Source organism: Silene latifolia, chromosome Y, assembly GCF_048544455.1.
Source record: "Silene latifolia isolate original U9 population chromosome Y, ASM4854445v1, whole genome shotgun sequence".
In the NCBI taxonomy this organism is placed as follows: Eukaryota; Viridiplantae; Streptophyta; class Magnoliopsida; order Caryophyllales; family Caryophyllaceae; genus Silene; species Silene latifolia.
Window position 1 is genome coordinate 285,485,700 of NC_133538.1, and position 21,940 is coordinate 285,507,639.

At 40.2% G+C, this 21,940-nt stretch overlaps 1 non-coding gene across 1 annotated transcript; it reads right to left on the bottom strand.

The window, feature by feature from the left end:
• Nucleotides 1-20,881: 20,881 nt before the first annotated feature.
• Nucleotides 20,882-20,988, bottom strand: LOC141635253 (small nucleolar RNA R71). The gene has a single exon (XR_012539952.1). It is a non-coding gene; the product is annotated as a small nucleolar RNA R71 (small nucleolar RNA).
• Between the last annotated feature and the right edge of the window lie 952 nt (nucleotides 20,989-21,940).

The window sequence follows — 21,940 nt, forward strand, 5'->3', positions numbered from 1 at the left end:
TGTATGGGCTGAATTCCACTGAGGGGCGACGAGAGGAGGTTTTGAGTCGGTAATTGCTCCTAGCACGGAAGAGGTAATAAACTCTTTTACCTATGATTCCGTCATTGAGAGCGACCAATCTGAGGTAGTAAACGATAATTTTATTATTGGTTGTTCTAATAGTATTTTTCCTCGTTTGACTTGCGTAATCTCTTTTAAAGCTATACCCCCTCTCAAGTGGATGATTAAATTAGCAAATTCTCACCGTACATGTCATCTCAAAATTGCTAATCTGAATCGGGACCCTTATATATTATTGATTGCTGCTCCCGCTCCTTTATTATGTGGATAAATTTAGGAGCTCACATAGGAAATTTGTTAGACTCAAACGGTTGTTTAATTTCATTTCCTATTTCTTGATTCCACTTTGGTGCTACTTATCTTTGTTGTGTAGCACATGCGCGCTATTTTTGTGATTGTTTTTGCGCGCTTTGAATTTGTTTTGATTGTGATTAATCATAGAGGCTCGAAGAAAAAGAAGGTCGAGCTGGGACCTGACTGAAGCTAGCGCTATCCGGGAGGCAACCCGGCGATATTATTTTGCATTTTATTCACTTTCAGTTGTAATAAATGGTTTTATACCATAGACTATCTCAGTATGCTTGTTTTTTGTCAGTTGCGGGCTGTTTTTCATTGCATTATGCAGGAATACGCTGCGGATCACTCGATCGAGTACTTTTTGTACTCGATCGAGTACTTTTTGTACTCGATCGAGTACTTGTGCTGCCAAATCCATTCGATCGAGCATTTCATCTACTCGATCGACCACCTGCAAGATGAGAAATCAGCTCGATCGACCACAATTCTCTTCGATCGAGCTGATTTTGGATGCCCTTTCACGTGTTGACTTGGATTAGCTTCCTGAGACGGTTTTCCGGGCCCTTAGCAACCTCCCAGGTTTGGGGAGGTCCCTTTATTCGCACTATCTTGTGAGTTTTCCGCATTTACTCTCTTTCTCTTTCAGTTTGCATTTCCTTTCCATGTTTTGGTACAATGGGGCATTTGCACGGTTTTGTTTTGGGAGGTTATGCATCCATATCTCGTGTTCGCATTTTGTTTTCATTGCATTTCAGTTATCACGTTTAATTTAAGTTTGCATTGTTGTTTATTTTTGTTAAAAATTAAAAAAATTTCATAAAAAATTGAAAATTGTTAAAAATTCAAGAAAATTCATGTTTATTTTAGCATATAGGTTGAGTCGGAACGGTGGATTTCAATGATGAAATTGCACTGCATCTGTCTTTTTGCTTAAGCCTTGCAATAAACTGTTATCTTATTAGCTTTGTCTTATTGCATATCTACGAGTTAATGTTTAAATTTAGCTGAACGAATAGACTTGACCTGAAATTTTGGCAACCTACTTATAATTTCTAAGATTTAGAGCCTTATAAACTGGTGTCATTTATGACCAGTTTCATGTAGGATTGTGAGTAGTTACTCCTTGCATAACATGTTCATTAATTTGTACATATATGAAATTCAATTGCTTTTTGCCTACATACATTCGGGTTAGTGGTTGGTGTCACATGCAGGGAGGTGCTTACAATTTCCCTTTCTTTCATTTTTACCCACAAACTCCACATTAGCCAAATTTGCCTGTTGACCCTTAACTACATCCCAAATTTAGCCTGCCTTGTCAAGCTAGTTTAGATTGTTCGCGGTATATTTGTTTATTGTATCAAATCTTGGCTCATATCATATTGATTTGGAGTTGGTAATTTATGAAGAAAAGGAGGTTGATGAAAAAAAAAACGTGAAAAAGAAAAAAAAAGAATTGAAAAATGAAAAAAGAAAAAAAATCAGAAAAGAAGAAACCGAAAGAAGAAAAATAGAGAAAGAAAGGAAAAATTTGAAAAAAAAAAGAAATGTTGTTTGGTTGACGGTTTCTGCTCCTATGTTCCATCTTATATCATTTGAGGAGTATGTTTGGTTCGGTTTGGTGAGTTTTATGCCAAATGAAGGGCATGTGCTCTATTCTATAATTGAGTTGGAAATGGATGTTGTCATATGGTTCTGTTTAGGTACTAGCTTGATCACCTATACCTCCACATTCCCATAACATGTTTTGCCTTTTCCTACCCATTGCCTCACTTTACCATATTTTTGTAAGCCCTCGGCTGTGACAGGACCTTGTTTGGTTGGAATGTATGTGTGGTAGCTTGAATTATTTATCGTATTAGTTGCATGCATGTTTATGTGGGTCGCAGTTAGGTGAGTGACTATTTTTCTTCTTCTCTCTTACATTCATTTGCTTACCCTTTGCTTCATGAGAGAAGAGTGACCCGTGAGAGTCCATTATTAAAGGTCTTGCAAGGTCGATGGTTCAGCTTTATTATAAACATCTTACAACTCCTTTGCATTTGACTGTTAGCTATGAGTGTTAGTTTGCTTGCATTAAATTGGCTTAAGTGGGCATTTGTAGCTAGCTCTGAGTTATCTTTTCCGTTCCATTAGTTGCATTTTAGTTTACTCGAGGACGAGTAAAGGTTTGGTTTGGGGAGATTTGATACGTGCATTTTATATAGTCTTTTTAGCCTATTTTATGCACGTATTTCTATGCTTTTATCGTGGTTTTATGCTACGAAATGCCTCGAATATGCTACTGTGGGTTATTATGTCTTATTTGCAGGAATGAACCCAAAAGTGGTTAAATCAAGCCTTTTACCGTCCGTTTAGCATGCATTTGGAGGAAGAGATAATTTGGAGCGGGAAATATTGCTGTCTTGGGATGCGTGAAGCTATTTCGGGAGCTAAAAGGCCAAGTCAAAGACCAAATTACAAGACCAACACGAGCTGGAACTAGGAACCACTCGATCGAGCAGTTTCTTTTGGTCGATCGAGTAAACAGACGGAGGAACTGTTCGATCGAGTGGCCAACTGTTCGATCGAGCCTTATCTTTTGGTCGATCGAGTAAACAGACGCAGGAACTGTTCGATCGAGTGACTTAACTGTTCGATCGAGCAATTACAAGCTATTGGGCCTCAATTTACGTTAAGCTTAGATTAGGTTTTATGTTTTTAGGCTATAAATAAAAAAGGGTAGAACATACGTTACTCCACTCTCTCTGGACCTCTCTAATTACCTTTTCTTCGGTCATTGCTACTGTTACTTTTGTTCTTTCATTTCCGGATCATTTATTTCAGTAATTCTTTCTTCCCTTTTTTCTCTTTAATTTAATTTAATGTTTATTATTTGTTCTTTCTTTATTCCTTGTTCTCCCTTAATTATGCATAGCTAATTCCCCTTGTATGTTAGGATTAGGGAAGCCGTGGTAGCGATGTTTTAATTGACTTATATAGATTAGTCTTGCGATAGGAATTGTATTAGGCAATTTAATTGTTATCCGGCCGAATGAATGCATGCAGGAGACCATAAATTTAGTTAACCCCGACCTAGATCGAAAGATTGGAAGGGAAGGCTTGCTTAATTACAATAGGGTATTGCAGTGAGGGCGAAAGTTAAGTCATGTTTTACGCTCTAGGGCGGTTTAAGGACCGAAAGGTGACGACCATAGCTCTTCTTATCAATAGTCTAATCGCCTTAGTATTCCCGATAGTATAAGATCGATAGCTGCCACGGTAGACCGACTCTAGCATACTTCCTTTCTCTTATTTTTAATTTCCTTTATTCCTTCTCTTGCCTTTAGTTGCGTAGTTTAGTTAGTTCACAATCAATCAAAACCCCCAATGTGACAATAGACACTCCGAGTTAGACAGATAATTAGCAAATAGCCTCCCTGTGGAGATCGACCCTACTTACTGCTAGCTATTAGTTAGTTGTACTTAGGTATTTATTTTTGGTACAAAACGACAGTATCAGCAGTATCTCACTCAGGAAAATCTCGTCTCCTCTAAATGCATGCGAAAACGACAAAAAAGGGTACGATTCCACTACTTTCGCGTTCATTTCTACAAAATGGACAAAACGAACCAAAGTAGCCAATTCGGGCATAATACTATATAAACAGTACAAAAATGCATAGAAATACGTGCTGAAGTAGGCTAAAAAGACTATATAATATGCACGTATCAAAGAGCCATACCGTGATTTAGTAGCTAGTATGGAACAATTAAGGGGCTCGGATAAATTCTGGTTAATTGCTTATACCTCTTTTGTTCATGTGTTGTTTCAATTGATATTGAGCTTCTACTATTGTTTCACTGACTCTTTTGCTAGCATGTTTGATAAACTCTTAAGGGCATTGAGTTGTTCCGCTCTTGACTACTAATCACTCAGCTGAAGGAGATTTTGACAGGTAAATCTCTAACTTTCTCTTAAGTCGGGTGGTTCACCACTCCGCGAGATGTCGAGCCAACGACGTAAAAAAACAGCGCTTCTGGGAGGCAACCCATAGATTTGTGTGTGCAATTTTTGCAAAAAAAAAAAAAAAAAACGAAAAAAAAAGGTGAAAAAAAAAACGAAAAAAAGTATCGCAACAGCCTTGATTTATGGTGTTTGGCGACATAAGAAGGGAGACAAAGAAGGCCGGATGGGTAGGATAGTGGCTAAGGTGTGGAGAAACCGCGGTGTGTTGTTGTGGGCACCTTGCTAATGCGGTTGGATGGTTTGTTATTTTGGGGTAGAGAAGATTATGATTGACCATGCCAGCTCGGAGTTGTAGAAGTATTTTATTTATGTGCAATCTTTTGCTGGCACATATGTTATTAGAGCTACTTGGTCATCTGTTAGGATCGGAGTAATAAGGGCCGCTAGTCTTCTTTGGTTACTTTTGTCTTTTGTTGGCCTTGTTGTTATTGTACTTTATGGAGGATGCTAATGGCCAAGTGTGGGGAAGAGGTGTGGTGCGTGGATTGCTTTATTACACGCGATGTTGAGGCTTGATATATCTATTTGGTCGTCTGGAGTTTTCTCTGCTGAGGTTTGTTCATTTTTCCCTTTATTGTGTCCTTGCAACATTGAGGACAATGTTTCATTCAAGTGTGAGGAGGGAGCATCGTTCTGATTTGTAGTCATTTGTACTTGTGTGGTGTGTTTATTTCAGCAAAAAAAAAAAAAAAGAAAAGAAAAAACAATATTCATCGTACACAAAAAAAAGATAAGACGGATTTATAACGGTATATGGATGTTGTTTTTGGATGATTATTGATGAAATAAATGGCTTATTGAAGGTGTAATGGTATAAATTCCCATTTTACAATATTCATCGTACACAAAATCTCATTGAAGACGGCACGTATCCATCACTTTGGGGTGACGGATACCATTTCCTCTCACAAATGACCCAAATAGAGGGGGGAGAGAGAAGCACATAAGGATGCCCCCACCTTGTCCCCCCCTATCCGTTTTGTGAGTGGCACTACCCGTCACTTGCTCCGACCCGTCTTCAGCAAGACTAACTGTTCATCGTATTTTGGAGTAATTAAAAGAAATTTAGTTTAATGAGGTTTTGTACTCCGTAGAATTGTTGGTGTGGATTATGGTATGAATATGGCCAACAAGTGTCTTAGGGCCACAGAGCAACAACAAAGAAAAGGTCCACTACTTGGGACAAAAGCACATGACTTGTCTCAATTTGGGCCAACAATGGGAAGTCCACAAGAAGTACGCAGAAAAGAAGAAGAAACACGGAGCATCAGTACAGCAATGTCCGCGAGTCGCTGTTCACTACACGCGGGTCGCCTGTATTGCAGCAGTCCGAGAGAGTTGTTTCGTGCGTTATTTCTATGTTTTCCTAATTTCAGTTATTATTATTATTTTTACTTATTACTTATTATTATTAGGTTAGGTATTAAGTTTATATTATCATTCATATTATTCATTGATTCAATAAGTGTAAATTGGGGGAAAAACTCTCTTAGAACCCTAATTAATTTTGCTTAGAAATTATGAGGAACTAATCATCCCTTTCTTGGATCGATAGATTGAAGCTATTGACTAATTAATTGTGAGATTGTTCTTTCTCTCTTTTATTTCTCAAGTATTGTTTATGTCTCTTGCTCGTATTTTATGATTATTGTTTCTTTTTGCTAATCTGATCAATTAGTAAATGTTTACTTTAATCTATTGCATGTTTAGAAATTGAATCCGTAATTGTTCAATTAATCTAGACTAAAGTAGCAAACTTTACCCTAAACATTTCTATGCGTTTCATCGTTATTAGGACGAAGTAGAGACTAAACATATAATTCGAATCGTTAACCGCGTGTGTTAAAGATCGTTATCTTTATTGCTTCCTTGGATTGTTAATGCTGTTGTTGGATTAAATCTAGACGCTTGGCTTAGATTGTTCAATAATTAGGGTCTTCTAATATCGCGTTTAGAGTTAGTTGACTAAACTTAAGAGGAAGGGGAAACTTGTATTTCCACAATAAAGTGCTTGAGAGTAATCGAATTAAAGACAATCGAAGACCAATTAGTTTGTTGATAGTGGATGTTTGTTGACCCAAGACCTTTAGCCATCTGAATTCATCTCATTTACTTATTGCCTTTTCTCATTAGTTCATTAGTTATAATCAATCTCAAAACCCCCCATATTATTGTTACTTGTACTCTTTACTTTTACACATTAATTACATCGCTTTCCCTGTGGTTCGACACCCGACTTACCTCTACTATATAGTTAAGGTAATAGGACTTTATTACTTATTTTTGGGAGCATACGACTTCGGCTCACCAGTCTCATTGTCTACAATCAACTTGGACACTATGTTCACAAGCTTGTCCAACTTTGCATGTACTGCACCCATTTCAACAGTTGAGCCAACTGTTGCACCAGACTTAACCTTACCTGAGTACTTGCGAACCAACTTCCCACTGCTAATAGCCAAAGCCATTTGAGAAAGTAAACCCATGGCCATTTCGTCACTCAACTTCTCAATACCGGGACTACCTTTCATGACTAGCTTCCTTCTCATAAAGATAATAGAGAACCACATACCATAGGGAATCACGGTTTTCTTATCAAATTTCCCTTTTTGAATATCGGGGGCTATCTCATTGATACAGTGAAGGATTAGTTGGGGAAGGTTGATGGGATGGCGTTTGAGAATGTGGTGGAGAAGAAGCATCTCAAGGAGAGAGCATCTTCCCCTACTATTTTTGCTTGGTAAGATGGCTCGGTGAACAAGGTTGAAGGTGAAATGGTGGGGGGCACGAAGTTCATGAGCATATATGTTGGTGGGTCCATTTTTATTATCGGGTCGGAGGGTTCTCATAATCTCACTGGCCATAGCTTCATCAATGTCACCCCAAGTACACTTAGGAAAGGAGGTAAGACCCACGGCTTCAACCTCAAGGTAGGAGGCAAGTTGGTCAATGGTCAAGACAAAGGGTTTTTGATTAATGAATGCCGAGAGAGTTCCTGATGCAACATCAGCCTTAACTGTTGCATAGAACTGAATTACCTCCGACATGTAAACTGGAGAGTATTTGTCGAGGAGATTAAACCAACCTTGACCAAAAACAACAGCTTTGAAGAATGCAAAAGCCGGAGAAGAGTCATACCATGTTTTCTTGTATCGCCTCCCATTATGAAAGCAACATGCAAGCATCCCTTGACATAGCTTGAGGGTGTCATCCGGAAGGTCGAGAGTATTGAGGTGAGCAAGGACATTATTTTTGAATGCATCATCATGAATGGTTACCATCAACTCCGTGCAAGTATTGAAAGGGAGTTTATCCTCAATGACATCCTCATCTTCCGGTGGAAAATCCACCTCCTTCTTCCGTGGGTACCTCGACTTTATGGCCGCCTTGGGTTTTGATTCCCTCTTTCTCTTGGTAACGGTTTTAGGCTTTGTCTTCATTTTGGTAGGAGTTCCAATGATAATGTCATCATCATCATCACCAAACAGTTCAGTGATTTTTATTTGGGATTTGGTTTTGGGGGTTTCGGTGGAGAGGGGGTCAAATTCATCAAACACCTTGTCTTCATTTTTGGGTTCATCCATATTTTCATTATTGGGGATGAAATCTTCTTCATGCATGACTTCATTTCCTGGATTTTTATTCGAAGAATCGATTTTTTCAGTATTATCTTTCTCACTCACGGTTTCCTTCTCCTTTCCAAGCTCACTTTCTTTTTCTATTTCCTCATCTTTTTCACTCATTTTTTCTTTCTCATTTTTATTACCATCATCTTCGGTCTCCTTTTCTATTTCAACAACAACTTCTCTTTCAATTTCTTTTTCTGATTCTTTTTCTTTTTCAACAACATCATCTCCATCCTCATTTTCATTTTCTTTTCCAACAACAACATCCTCTTCAACAACATCTTCTATAATCACTTTTTCTTTGTTGATTTTATTTGCCATTTTATTAAGTGTGGGCTCATCTTCCTTGGAATCAACATCAACATTTGAATCCAACATCATAAAGATTGGGGGACTCCATTTTAATCCACCATGACCTCCTCTACCACGACCTCTTCCCTTTGTAGCCATGGATTTCTTCCATATAACACTGGGCTTGACTGTTGGAGGCTTGGTAGAGGACGGGTTGGGTTTGTCGGATTCTTCGATGTTTGCAGCGGATTTGGTGGCCATTTTTTGCTTGACAATGAACTTTGGGTTGAAGGAGTTTTGAAGATTTGGACTTCTCTATTGAATGATTTTTTGGGAGCCATTTGAGGGTTGTTGGGGTTGACGGTTTTTAGGGAGATGAAAGAGGTTGAGTTTCTTTGAATTTTGAATTGAAGTTTGTGGGTAAATGGGAAAGTGTGGTTATTGCATGGGGGTTTAAGAGATGGACGGTTGGGTTAATGAGGGAGTGGTTAATAAGTGAGGTAGAGTGTAAATGTGGGAAATGATGGTGTAGGAAACGGCTATAGGTGGGATTTGCTTGCTTTGACATAAAGTTATTGTGAGGCTCAATGCAATAATTCAAATGCAAAATGTGAAGTTTCAATGCAATTTTTTCGGTCCATTTGGCATATGATAAATTTTGACATTTTTAAACTTGATAACATGTACATCCTTTTTTTCTAGTCAATCATGTAGGAAAATAATTTTAATTCGTGTTACATGTCGCCTAACAAACCAATTTCCAACCGAAGTTTTACGAATTATTCCCTTTCTAATGGTTTTGTAAAAATGTCCGCAATTTGATTTTCTGTTCTACAAAAGGTTAGACATATATTTTGTTTTTCGACTTGATCACGTAAAAAATTATGCCTTATATCAATGTGTTTCGTCCTAGAATATTGTATTGGATTTTTCGAGATGTTAATTGTGCTAGTATTATCACAAAATATGGGAGTGGTTTCGAAAATAAGACCGTAATCACGCAATTGTTGTCGTACCCAAAGAATTTGGGCACAACAAAGAGCGGCACTTACATACTCACTTTCGTCCGTGTTTAGAGCAACAGTATTTTGCTTCTTGGATGCCCATGAAATGAGGCACGGTCCTAAGAAGGTAGCAATACCCGAGGTGCTTTTCCTATCCAACAAGCTCCCCACATAATCCGCATCCGAAAATCCTACAAGATCAATGTCATAATGAGTTTGGTACCAAAGGTATAAACCTTGCGTTCCAATTAAATACCTAAAAATCTGTTTAACGGCTTTGAAATGTGATTCTTTAGGATTTGATTGAAAACGAGCACATACACACACATACACTAAATTGTATGTCATGTCGATTAGCGGTTAAATAAAGCAATGAACCGATCATACCTCGATAAACCTTTTCACTAACACTCTTACCATTTTCGTCTTTGTCAAGACTAAGCTTTGTGATCATTGATGTAGGCATAGGAGTCGAGTTAGTCAACCCAAACTTACTTATCATTTCCTTTAAGTACTTCTGTTGGTGGATCATGGTTCCTTTCTCACTTTACTTGATTTGAAGACCAAGTAAGAATCTAAGCTCTCCCATCATACTCATTTCAAACTCGGAAGTCATTAGATCCGAAAAGTACTTATAAAGGACATTATTTGTTGCACCAAAAATTATGTCATCGACATACACTTGCACAAGCAACAGTTCCTCTGACTGTGACTTGATAAACAATGTTTTATCAACCGAACCACGTAGAAAACCATTTTCTAACAAAGACTTTGAAAGTTTATCATACCAAGCTCTGGGATCCTGTTTTAAACCGTAAAGTGCTTTATCAATTTTGAAAACGTGGTTAGGGAACTCATTGTTTATGAAGCCCGGAGGTTGTTCGACAAAAAACTTCTTCCTCAAGATAGCCATTTAGGAAAGCGGTTTTAACATCCATTTAAAAAAGTTTTATGCCGAGGTGAGACGCAAAAGCTATGAGCATTCGTATGGCCTCAAGCCTAGCTACCGGTGCAAAGGTTTCATCATAATCAATTCCTTCTTGTTGATTAAACCCTTGAACCACTAGTCTAGCTTTATTCCTTACGATTTCTCCAACATCATTGAGCTTATTGCGAAAGACCCATCTCGTACCAATTACAGTACGTTGAGATGGTCTAGGGACCAGATGCCATACCTTATTCTTTTCAAATTGCTCCAATTCCTCTTGCATAGCCGTCACCCAATATTCATCCATTAGTGCCATTGTGATATTAATGGGTTCAATTTGTGCTATGATTGCATCAAAAGCACAAAAGTTTTGGAGCGAAGACATAGTTTTGATAATAGAGGATAGGTCACTTGACACGGCTATCGCAACCCTATCAAGGATAAAACCTAACGGTCTCAATTAAAATGTAGCAGAGGCAGTCGAGTATCGAATCCACAAGGAGGTAATGTAATTAACAGTTGCCTAATTCTAGTCCTAAAGTAACAATGGGGGGTTTTGTTGAATTGATTTCTAAACTACGAGATTTAAAGGAAAGAGAAATAAAAACAAAAGCAATAAGGGCAGAAAATCGGTTTAGACTATCAAGAAGAGAGGGACATGTCGGGATTTCGGTTCACTACGGTAATCCAATAACTCAGCTGTAAATGACTCAGACGAACTAATGTGAGACGGATGTTGAAAGGTCCTTTCGGTCCACTTCCTATCCTAAAATACCACTAACTTAACTTTCGTCCTCATTAGGGTAGTCTACTTGTGGACAAGGCCCTCGGGAACTGCGTCCGCGGGATCCACACTAGGCATAATCGACTCGAGGTTCTTTCGAATCGAATTAAGAGAAATTAGAGTCGCCACCAAGTTTTTTGGGAACTTGGAACGGTTCAAGTCAACTTTACACCTTTCCTCGAAAAGCATAAAGCCAATCGACTACGAGTGATTAAAGATAAAGACTTGTACCCTATATCACTCGATTTGAATGACTCTCGTAATCCAATGGTATTTAGACGGATCCACAAACCATAGATATTGAGTAAGGGGTGAGGGTACGTGTTAGGAAGCCCGTAAGGACACCTAACCCCGCCCGTCAATAACGGCCTCTACTAAGTCAAGTGTCGGATTTCAAACAAGGTCATAGCTACTACGATATATGATATGCAAACATCGTTTTAAAACCCTAACATGTGAAGTTTCTATGTTGATTTAGATGCAACTAAACTAACTTTGTCAAAGTTGTAATTTAGCATGTGGGTTGATTCATCTAACAACATATAAACGAAACAAACAAGGCTTGATGGGAATGGGGGAGCCGTTGGGATCTACCCTATTACAACCCAGGCATTTGATGCCGACACAACGAGAAATTAAAGATACAACTCGATCTAAAATACAACGCTATAGACAAAACCGTACACGACACATTACACGGCCAATTCGGCCTAGGGAAACGTGCACAAGGGGGGTGGCCCACGGCTTACATGACTCACGGCCTTTGGTTACTCCTCGCGATGCGTGCTTTCACTTAATCTTATCGAATTAGACATAGGGCCACACACCAAAGCATGCATTAGCAAAAATCGGGCCATGTCGCTTTAAACAACATGCGATTTACTACGCTCTTACACGAATTGGAGCACAACCATCTAACCAAATAAGACTAAGGTTTTTGAAGAAGCTTTTGACTCGATAAAAGTAAAACAAACTTGAAAGTTACAACTCGATGGACAAATTATAAATTACAAGCTACGAAACGACAAAGAACAAATGATATAAAACAAACGAAACAAGAAGAGGCACGGCCACCCTCACGGCCTAAAGCCACGTCCACCCTAGTTCCTAGGTTAGATTCATTAGTTAGATAGATTTGCGAAACGATGCGGGATGTACATTAGAAAACGATGATAAACGAGGTCAGAAAGCTTTGCCTAAAACCGGGTGCTCTACACGGCCTAAAGGGTCGAATTAGGTCAAGTTCGCTAATTAATTTAACTCATCGAGTGTTAATAAGAAGGTGCTAATCACGCACTCTTATACTAGCGAGAAATTATGTGAAAGAGAAAGATGCATTCAATTAAGTTACAGAATTGTTAGTTGATTTTAATGCTTGTGTCGAAGCCACCTAACGTGTCTAATCAGGTTATTAAATTGATCTAATGTCATCTAAATGAGTCATATGTTAACAATCAGAGGTCAAACCAACATGCAACGGGTCCTAGGGTAGGTCGAATTAAACGAAACAAGGGAAGGGTCAAAAGCGAAGAGCGAAGTTAGAATTCGTTTTATTAATGCCCTACCTTGAACACGAGGATATGCAAATGAGAAGGGGGATACGACCGACTGATGTAGCGGATTTCTTTCCCATCTCAAGTCAACGCGGGTGTTCGTGGTGGTACTTTAACTCATACTCGGACTAAACTAGTTTCATAGTTAACGAAAACAAACGATAAACAAAGTAAAAACGAACTATAAAAAAACAAACATAAAATAACGAAATAAAAGGGATAAGAGGAGGATTTGATGCACCCTCAACCTACATGTATCGTTGACACCGTCTTGGGTCGTAATCGATGGTAGATTTTATCTCGAGAGGCCGTCGTCGACGAAGGAACAAAGCAACAAACACGTTTTTTGCAAATCTGGACAGCAACTTTCAAACTGCGATTTCTCTCTCGTTTCACGGTGAAAATTAGATTTAAAAGATGTTTTGAAAACTAGAAAGAGAGGAGAACAGAGATATTAAAACAATCCCTGCTCGTTTTGAGTTATTGGGCACGAAAAACGAGCACAAACAGAACTGGACAGACAGGAAAAGCCGCGAAAACAGAGTGTATAACACTCTGTTTTTCGAGGGGATTCGTGTACTCTCAAGGGGAATTTGGCTCGTAAATCTTTGTCTAAGATGTAGATGGATGTTGTGTGGTTAATTTGGAACAAGAAACTCGAATTTTAATGGAGGTTTGATGGTTGAACGAACGACATCAAAGAGGACACACAAACTGATTCTCAGTTTGTAAGTCGGTTTTGTCGAGGGTTTTTGAGAGGCAATTAGGGTTTGTTTCTGGAGTTTAAAGCTTGTAAGTGACGGTAGTATGTATGGAGAACTTAGAGGAATGAATTTATGGTGAAGGGGGGGTATTTATAAGGAGTTTCGAAGGGTAGAAGTAGGGCAACAAGCAGTTGGGCCTGTTTCGCATAGCTGCTGTCCATCAGCTATTCGTGGGGTTTTTAGGGTTTATATGGGGGGTTTGCTTGGTGGTTAAGCTAAGGTAATATGGGTAGGATACTAGGGTATGGTGTAGGGTTAATGGGCACGGGTGTTGGTGGCTGTTTGGAGCGGGTTTTGGGCTCGGGATTTGGCACGCAAAACAGGGGGGCTGCTCGTGTTTTTTGCGGGCTGTTGGGGAGTGTTTGGGACGGGATTTGGGCCGTGGTTAAGGGGGTTCGAACTGGGGTTGGATGGGTAGAGTCCTAGGTTGTTTAGTGTACTCGAGATTCATGCCAACTTGTAAAGAAAACGGGCTCAAAAACCGAGCTATAATCGAGCTCCAAAACACGTGTTTAAAACGAGTTTTTTTCGATTTTTAAATCGATTTTTCAAATCGATTAACACATTAAAATAAATGATTTTTCAAATCAAATACACTCATAAAATGATTTTTCAAATCAAATATTTATTTTATTTTCAATAAAATAAACTTGAGAAAATAAATTCAAAATAAAAATAAAACGAATTCACCTTAAAAAAGCATTTAATTTAAATATCATTTAAATTAATAAAATACTCCGTCGACAACGCTCATTCTACATCGTAAAACGAACCCAAATAATGACAATGACAACTAATAAATACATGTGTCCTATCATCATCGGGTGTTTGTCGGGTTCTCTATAAATTCCAATATCGATGGATACGGGTATCTACACTACTGTTCATAGCAGGCCTATTTAGTCCAATCTTTCGATCCAGGATTAATTTTAGCCAGATTTTAGGGTACCATAAAAGCGTGCACTCAACTAGGTCGGATAAATACAGTTAAATTGCTATGGTGACAGGGTCTCACAATTAATTCATCTAATTCATTTACTACGTCGTCATATTTCTACCGCAGATTCCCTAATCCCAACATGAAATGGATTTAGTTACTCATATCGCTAATTAAACTAACAGCAATTAAAATTCCAGCAGAAAACATAATGAAATAACAATAGATCGCAATAAGGAAGATTAGGGCAAAGAAGTAAATGCAACGTAACAAGTAATAAAAGCAAACAAATGATTAATTATTATTAAGGGAGAGAAGGAATTACAAATTCCAAGTGAAACAATCCCGAAATAAAGTAGCAGTAGAGAAAGATGAAGCAACGTAATAATGTTAACAGTAGAGAGTTTGGTAGATCAAAAGATGATCCTAATTAACCTAGTAAAGCGTGCTTAAATAGCAAAAGAAAATAAGTTTAGCGAAAATAAACAACTCACGGGCTGTTTAAAGCCCAAAACCAACGGAACCACTCGATCGAGTGGTTTAAAACCACTCGATCGACCAACTCTTCAGCAATTTCTACTCGATCGACTGGAAAGGTGCTCGATCGAGTAACAGGTCTTTGTGCAGCTTAAGGATCGAGTGAAAAACCATTCGATCGACCATCAGAGGACGTGAAAACCACTCGATCGAGTGGTAGAACTCCTCGATCGAGTACTCCATCTTCATTTCAGCTCAAGTCCGCCACCGAATGCCTCGTAATGCGTGCCACGACGCTTCCAAATGCAGTATCTCCTTCTGGAACAATCCCGTCTCCTCTAAATGCATGCAAAAAGGACGAAAAAGAGTACGATTCCACTACTTCTGCGCTCATTTCTACAAAATAGATAAAACGAACCAGAGTAGCCAATTCAGGGCAAAATACCATAGAAATAGTACAAATATGCATAGAAATACGTGCTGAAATAGGCTAAAAAGACTATACATTAGGCACGTATCAAATCTCCCCAAACCGAACCTTTACTCGTCCTCGAGTAAACTCAAAACTATACACTAATGGAACGGAAAAGATAACTCAGAGCTAGCTTAACTTGTCTACTTTAACCAATTTAATGCAACAAAAATTAACAGTTAAAGCTAAGAAGTCAATACGCAAACGAATTATAAGCTGTTAAGAAATATAGCCAACCTTTCGACCTTGCAAGACCAACAAAATCGGACTCTCTCGTGGTCACTCTTCTCTCATGAAGCAAAGGGTGAATGTTATATGTAAAAGAGAGAAGGAAAGACAGTCACTCACCTAACTGCGACCTACATAGCATGCATGCAACAAAAATGAAAGACAATTCAAGTGCTAATGCACACATTCCAACCAATAATGTCCGTCACAGCCGAGGGTTTGCAAATGATTTGGGAATAGTGAGGTTCAGGTAAGAAAAGGCAAAACATGTTATGGAAATGTGGAGGTAAAAGCGTCAAGCTAGTTCCTAACAGGACCATAATGAAACCATCTGAATCTCAACTGACTGAAAAATTAAGTACAAGTGCCCTTCATTTGGCACACAACTCACTAGACTCAAAACATAATCTCCTCAAAAAAAAATATGGGATAGAACGGAGGAGTTAGACGGTCACAAACTTCCCTTTTTTAAACACCGTCTGAAATAACTAACTGAAACGAATCAACCTTTTTCGATTGTACATCTTCGAACATCTTCTCAACTCAGACAAGAGGAGCACGTCTGTTTCCTCCATTTTCACATTCTCTTTTTCTTTTCTTTCTTTCTTACACGTTCCAGCCTTTATTTTTTTCTTTCTTTCTTTTAATTTTTTATTTTTTTTTTCACGTTTTCTCTTTTTTTTTTTCACGTTTTCTCTTTTTTGTTTCCTTTCTTTCTCCTTCTCCACAACTTTCCAACAACTCCATACAAAAGGGATACGGCCAAACTGCAGACGAAAACTCGTACCACAAAAGAACATACTAAACTAGCTTGACTAGGCAGGCTTAATTTGGAATGTAGCTAATGGGTCAAAAAGGCAAGTTTTGGCTAATTTGAAGCTAAATGGGTGAAAAGTATAAGGAAAGGGGAATTTGCAAACACCTCCCTGCATGTGACACCAACCACAAACCCGAATATGTGCATTTAACAAGAAATTGAATGTCATGAATGTGCAAAAATGATGAACATGCTATGCAAGGAGTACTACTCTCAATTCCTAATGAACTGGTCATGAATGTCACCAGTTATGGCTCTAAAACTCGGAATTTTTAAGTAGTTTGCCAATTTATCAGTCAAGTCTAAACAGTCATCTATATTTGAACAGAAATTCGTAGACTATGCGTATGACAAAGCTAATAACTATCAATAAAAGTGCAAGGCTCAAGCAAAAAGACAAGTTATAGTGCATTGTCATCATGGGAATCTACCGTTCCGACTCAACCTATATGCAGAAATAAACGTGAATATTTTTTTTTGAATTTTTGAAATTTTTGAATTTTTTTTTTTGGATTTTTCAATGAAATAAAACAATGCAAGGCAGGCTTAAAAATAAACGTGGATGCAAAACAAATGAAGATGTAGACTCAAAAAGATGCAATACCCTCCCCAAACCAAAACGGACAACGCCCTCGTTGTCCTCCAGCATACACCAGCAGATATATACAGGGGAACGGGAATATACAACCAACAAAATAAAAATAATAAAATAAAGGAGACAAAATAAAAGAGTAAGAGATACATACAAAATACGAACTTCCCCAAACCAGCCAGAAAACTGAGGAAGTGAGTAGACCAGTAGCTACTCGTCCTCGTCGTCGTCGTCTCCATCCACCTTATACTCCGGGTCCTCCTCCTCCTCTCGCCTCCTCTGCTCCTCAGCGCGAGCTCTCTCCACTGCAACCTCGGGGTCCTCGTCCTCGTCCTCCTCCTCCTCTGACGCCGGGTACCCCTCACTGGTAGTCTTTGGAAGAAGGAAGGGTGTGGCCAACCCTCCGGATCGGTGCCGTGTCGCCGCAAGTGGTACTTAGACGAGAGGGTGTAGGGTCAAAGCTAAGTCCCTCTCCATACGAGCCTCGACGCTCGCAAGCTCGATCAACAAATCAGAATGCGCCCCCTTGGTCATGGACCGCGGGCGCTACAAAAGGAGGAGGTGGTCTAAAAGTAGCAGGAAGACCGGCTCGGTCGTGTGCAGTCGAGTGGGAGGTGGAGCAGGAGTAGGAGTGGTAGTAGTAGTGGGAGTAGGGGTCGGATCGGGAGTAGCCGTGGAAGGCTGGGTACTCCCTGAAGGTGTGGACCCCTCTCCAGTCTCAAGTCGCCGCTTCTTAGCGGCGGGTGCAGCAGGAGGTGGACGAGACTGAAGTGGATGGTGAAGTAGAGGCAAAGAAGGCAGACGGTGGCCCTTTACCACAGTAGGTAAGGGCTCAAGACGGGGGAGACTGTCCCAAGGTAAGTCAACAGACAAGGAGTCGTCAATCTTCCAAGTCCGGTGGTCTGGGGTCAGCCAATGCCGAGCGAGCATGGCGTCCGGACTCGCAGAACCTCTCTCCCGGGAGGTATGCGCAAGTCACGTGGCCAGGTGGGGAAAAGGCGGTGGGCAAGAATGGTGGCTATGCCACCGCAGTAATGGTTCCGTCTCCTTCTTCCCCGGTCATGGAGGTACCGGGCGGTCAAGTAGGCTATGTTGAAGGTAAAAGGACCCTCACAGTCGACGTTCAGATAACCGCCCAGGATGGAGAGTTCGGTGTTGGTAATGTTGTTCGGCTCCTTTCGGCCGAAAATAGAGCTCCCCATCAGTCTAAGAAAACAACGGACGGGGGGATGGTGGACCCTGGTGGAGCTTTCGCTCCTGGAAACGGGTCTGGGCCAGGCACCGCCAAACCTGACGGTAAACCTTCCTCGAGTCTGATGTCACACCCGAGGAGGTAAAGTCAAGAAACCTACCAAACTCCGCTAGAGGCATCGGAAAAGTCCGGTTAAACAACCGGAAGGAGACTGAAAGACTGTCGGGGTCAGTCTTATGTGCATCTGGGGAGAAGGTAAAAGAGCTGAGAAACTCGAGACTCAGCTCTAAGAAGGTGTGGCCTCTCATAGTAATGAGCCCAGGCATCCCCGTGACCCGTAGTAAAGTACAGACTGACTCGTAAATGCCGAGTTTATCTAATGCCGATTTATCCAAAAATCGGGAAGGCACATGTATACACTTCAGCAAGTTATAAAATTTATCACGGTGTAAAGCATTAACAAAGAGTACCTGTGGATAATCTGGGTGAGAATCGAGGGAAGTGTCCCCTCGAACTGTAACTGTCCCAGAAGTAGAAGCAGGAGCAGCAGCTGTAGAAGTGCTAGGGTTGGAAGTAGAGTTAGATGGAGCTGGCGTAGCTCGAGACTGCCTACGACCCCGGCCTCTGAAACACAAGACAACAGCTCGCTCTCGGACGGTGTAAGGAACCAAGGCAGCTCTGAAGGCGGCTGCGGCTGCTGGTGAGTCCGCTACAGGTGTAGAAGTGGTGGTTGGTGTACAGGTAGTGGCTACTGTGGTCACCGCTGAAGAGGAACTAGCAGCAGTGCTAGCTGTGGTGGTGACCGTAGAGGAAGTGGTAGCCTGAACTGAGTTCGCAGCTGAGTTCACTGGAGTAAAAACCGTCCCTGCAGCTGAAACAAGGAAAACTGGGCTGCAGTGGTGACTAGGGCAGGGGTAGTGGCAACAGCAGGGCCCACTAACTCCCTCAAGGACGGGCTGGGGGACGAACTAGTAGATGGTAAAGAACTAGAATCCATCCTGCAAACATAGGTGATACGTGCATATTCTATACACTTTATCTGTGGTTTTGGCACGTATTTCCAAGCATAATTGTTAGCTTAAGGCTACTATTTCTCCCGAAACGGTTTACTTTGTATTTTCTATGATTTATTGTAGGAATGAATGGAAGTAAGCTAAATCAAGCCTAATTCGTCCTCCGGAGGCAACTTCAAGGAAGCCCAGAAGAAGGAGATTCGTACTCACTCACCTCGAGATGCGTGCATTGGAGTGAGGAGCTGTTTTTGAAGAAAAGAAGTGTTTCTGCACAGCACCATCAGTCGATCGACTATGCTGTAAAGTCGATCGACCACTGAAGCTCATCAGACGCTACTGTTCTGCATTTACCAGTCGATCGACCATGCTGACCGGTCGATCGACCAGTCTTCGAGCTGGGAATTATTTTCTTCTTGTTAGACTTTTAAAAGCCCAACTTGTAATTAACTTTTGGCATCTTTTTATCAGTAGAACGCAGCAATAGTTAGGTTATGCTTTTGGGATTATTGAAGAACTCAGTTTTTAGATCTAGCTTTGCAGACGGAAACCCTCGATTTCGATACTTTGTTCTTGAATTCAATTAGTGAGTTTTTATGCAATTCCTTTCTTCTTTTAATTCTTGTTATTTCAATTCTTGCTTTATCAATTTAATTCCAGAAATTAATCTCTTGTCCTTTGTCTTTTATTTAAATTCAATCATGTCAATCTTGTTCTTTGTTATCAATTTAGAAATTGTTTTAGTTTTAGTCATGCGTAGCTAATAGTTTTGATTGGGAATGAGGTGAACCATGGCATAAGTTAGGATTGTTTGTTAACATGAATTCTTACGTTTCGGTTTTGTCGTCTGTTGATATGTCTTTTTGCTAGATTGAAAGACTAGTAATTAGAACTATCATTAGATTGGAATTTCTCTTGAGTGAAAGCTTTGAGAAATTTCGGGGAATTAGAAGACCGCAAGGTTAATTTGAGCATAGATCGAAAGGCTTGCTTATACCCCCTGAGACCGTATTATAGGATTTTTGTTACCTTATTGTCCTGACCATTGCCGTGGTGAACCGAATTTCCCGATCCTCTTTTTATCTTGTTGAGAAATTTCATTTTAGTATTTAGTCAATTTAGTCAACCAATCTCAAAACCCCCCAATTAATTGTTACCTTCAAAGACTGAAAATTAGCAAACAAAATCAACCTTGTCTCTCTGTGGTTCGACCCTTACTATCACTAGCTATAGTTTTAGTTTGGAATTATAAATTTAATTTTGATACAAAACGACGGTATCAAATTTTGGCGCCGTTGCCGGGGAGACGGTGTAATTCTGTTTGCTTTATTTTAGTTTATTTTTCTTGTCTCAAGGAACTTTTGTTCCTTGAGACCGTTGCTTACCTTTGCTTCTAGTTTTGCTTTTGCACAGTTAGAAGACAAGTTTTTGAGAGGAAGACTTGAGTACTCTCATTTTGGCAATTATTGCTACAATATATGATAATCTACAGCCAAAGGAACACCATCTTCCAAAGGGGCACCAGTTACCTACCCCTACTACGGGTAACTTCGAATTTCGTTCCTTTTATATCGATTTAGTGGAGCGAAATCAGTTTGCTGGTCTACCAAATGAGGACCCCTTGAAGCATATGGAGATTTTCACAGACTCATCATTGTTCCATACCTATACCACCGGGGTGACTCGGGATGAAGTAAAGGGGTTGATGTTCTTATACTCCTGGAAGGATTCAGCGCGAGATTGGTACCGCTACCTTGATAGGGTAGCAACTGGAGTCACGGACTGGACATCTCTAGCATTAGCCTTCTACAAGAAGTACTTCCCACTTTCAAAAACTGACGCCTTGAGAAGTAAAATCACAAGTTTCCTGCAAGGAGCTGATGAAGGTTTTTGTGAAGCATGGGGACGTTTCAAAAGTTTGGTCCGAGCTGTCCCTCACCATGGTTTCCAGCAATGGTATCTTTGCAACCTATTTTATAATGCTCTATATGATGATTACAAGGTCATCCTGGATGCAGCTGCTAATGGTAGGTTCCAAAACAATACCGGTCAAAGTAAAGGTTGGAACACTATTGAGGAGATGGCAGTCCATAGAGCTGAGTTTGGAAGTTCACGTGGAAAGTCACGAAAGCAAAGTGATGAAATGAGTGCCGTTGTGACACTTATAACTTCTATTACTGCCCGTCTCGAGAAGCTCGAGATCTCTGATGCTTCCTAGGAGAAAGTTGAAATACCTGTTCAAAACTCAGATGAGATCGAGAAGTTGAGAGAAATGGTCCAACTCCTTTTGGTTCAAGTGGCGAATATGGAAGCAAATAGGGATTGAGTCCTCAAAGAATTTTGTGAAGCAATTGGAGAATATAGAGGCTAAGCAAGTTGCTAATTCTTCAAGCAAATGTGAAGGGCCGATTGAAACGATTAATGCCATTAATCTCAGAAGTGGCCTCTCTTATGAAAGTCCCGACAAGCCAAAGGAAGACTCGGGAAATGATGAAGAAGCTCGTTTAAATTCTGGTGCAAAAACGAGCTCAATTGCCAGTACTTCTGGTCGATCGACCAACATTGTCAGTCGATCGACTGAAGCGTCAGATAAAATAGTTTCTGATCAGAAACTATTCACACCAAAGATCGATCGATCGACCAACATTGTCAGTCGATCGACTGGATCACCTGACGAAATCAATTCTGAACAGGAACTGTTCACGCCCAGCCAAGTTGGTCGATCGACCACTCATATCAGTCGATCGACTGGAACTCCAGAGCAGGATGCAACTCCGTCAACTAGTTCGCATGATTCTTCACTCATTGATGATTTGACGGGGGTTTTAAACCTACGGAAGCCGAAGGTTACCGATCCTACGACGGTGTTGCGATCCGTATCGGAGCGTTTGAAGACTAC